Below are 2,535 nucleotides of genomic sequence, written 5' to 3'. Positions count from 1 at the left end.
TATCCATTTTCACCCCTTTTCTATGGTTCTCCAAAAGTTAACTCAGACTTTTTTCTGACTCTGGAGGAATGTGAGGGGAGTTGTCAGGGGACTCTACCCGGGTTATGAGACACTATTTTTGGATACAATTTATCCATTTTCACCCCTTTTCTATGGTTCTTCCAAAAGCTAACTTAAACTTTTTCTGACTCTGGAGGAATGTAAGGAGAGTTGTCAGGGGACTCTACCCGCCTTAAGAGACACTATTTTCGGATACAATTTATCCATTTTCACCCCTTTTCTATGGTTCTCCGAAAAGTTAACTTAGAGTTTTTCTTACTCTGGAGGAATGTAAGGAGAGTTGTCAGGGGACTCTACCCAGGTTATGAGGCACTATTTTCGGATACAATTTATCCATTTTCACCCCTTTTCTCTGGTTCTTCCAAAAGCTAACTTAAACTTGTTCTGACTCTGGAGGAATGTAAGGAGAGTTGTCAGGGGACTCTACCCGCCTTAAGAGACACTATTTTCGGATACAATTTATCCATTTTCACCCCTTTTCTATGGTTCTTCCAAAAGTTAACTTAAACTTTTTCTGACTCTGGAGGAATGTAAGGAGAGTTGTCAGGGGACTCTACCCGCCTTAAGAGACACTATTTTCGGATACAATTTATCCATTTTCACCCCTTTTCTATGGTTCTCCAAAAAGTTAACTCAGACTTTTTCTGACTCTGGAGGAATGTGAGGGGAGTTGTCAGGGGACTCTACCCGGGTTATGAGACACTATTTTTGGATACAATTTATCCATTTTCACCCCTTTTCTATGGTTCTTCCAAAAGCTAACTTAAAGTTTTTCTGACTCTGGAGGAATGTAAGGAGAGTTGTCAGGGGACTCTACCCGCCTTAAGAGACACTATTTTCGGATACAATTTATCCATTTTCACCCCTTTTCTATGGTTCTTCCGAAAAGTTAAATTAAAGTTTTTCTTACTCTGGAGGAATGTAAGGAGAGTTGTCAGGGGACTCTACCCAGGTTATGAGGCACTATTTTCGGATACAATTTATCCATTTTCACCCCTTTTCTATGGTTCTTCCAAAAGTTAACTTAAACTTTTTCTGACTCTGGAGGAATGTGAGGAGAGTTGTCAGGGGACTCTACCCGCCTTAAGAGACACTATTTTCGGATACAATTTATCCATTTTCACCCCTTTTCTATGGTTCTTCCAAAAGTTAACTTAAACTTTTTCTGACTCTGGAGGAATGTAAGGAGAGTTGTCAGGGGACTCTACCCGCCTTAAGAGACACTATTTTCGGATACAATTTATCCATTTTCACCCCTTTTTTTATGGTTCTCCAAAAAGTTAACTCAGACTTTTTTCTGACTCTGGAGGAATGTGAGGGGAGTTGTCAGGGGACTCTACCCGGCTTATGAGACACTATTTTCGGATACAATTTATCCATTTTCACCCCTTTTCTATGGTTCTTCCAAAAGTTAACTTAAACTTTTTCTGACTCTGGAGGAATGTGAAGGAGAGTTGTCAGGGGACTCTACCCGCCTTAAGAGACACTATTTTCGGATACAATTTATCCATTTTCACCCCTTTTCTATGGTTCTCGAAAAAGTTAACTTAGAGTTTTTCTGACTCTGGAGGAATGTAAGGAGAGTTGTCAGGGGACTCTACCCAGGTTATGAGGACACTATTTTCGGATACAATTTATCCATTTTCACCCCTTTTCTATGGTTCTCCGAAAAGTTAACTTAGAGTTTTTCTGACTCTGGAGGAATGTGAGGAGAGTTGTCAGGGGACTCTACCCGCCTTAAGAGACATTATTTTTGGATACAATTTATCCATTTTCACCCCTTTTCTATGGTTCTTCCAAAAGTTAACTTAAACTTTTTCTGACTCTGGAGGAATGTAAGGAGAGTTGTCAGGGGACTCTACCCGCCTTAAGAGACACTATTTTCGGATACAATTTATCCATGTTCACCCCTTTTCTATGGTTCTCCAAAAGTTAAATTAGAGTTTTTCTTACTCTGGATGAATGTAAGGAGAGTTGTCAGGGGACTCTACCCAGGTTATGAGGCACTATTTTCGGATACAATTTATCCATGTTCACCCCTTGTCTATGGTTCTTCCAAAAGTTAACTTAAACTTTTCTGACTCTGGAGGAATGTGAGGGGAGTTGTCAGGGGACTCTACCCGGGTTATGAGACACTATTTTCGGATACAATTTATCCATTTTCACCCCTTTTCTATGGTTCTTCCAAAAGTTAACTTAAACTTTTTCTGACTCTGGAGGAATGTAAGGACAGTTGTCGGGGGACTCTACCCGCCTTAAGAGACACTATTTTTGGATACAATTTATCCATTTTCACCCCTTTTCTATGGTTCTTCCAAAAGTTAACTTAAACTTTTTCTGACTCTGGAGGAATGTAAGGAGAGTTGTCAGGGGACTCTACCAGCTTATGAGGCACTATTTTCGGATACAATTTATCCATTTTCACACCCTTTTCTATGGTTCTTCCAAAGTTAACTTACACTTTTTCTGACTCTG

The sequence above is a fragment of the Gymnodraco acuticeps genome, unplaced genomic scaffold, assembly GCF_902827175.1.
Source record: "Gymnodraco acuticeps unplaced genomic scaffold, fGymAcu1.1, whole genome shotgun sequence".
NCBI lineage: Eukaryota > Metazoa > Chordata > Actinopteri > Perciformes > Bathydraconidae > Gymnodraco > Gymnodraco acuticeps.
Note: the sequence above shows the minus strand (reverse complement) of the source record.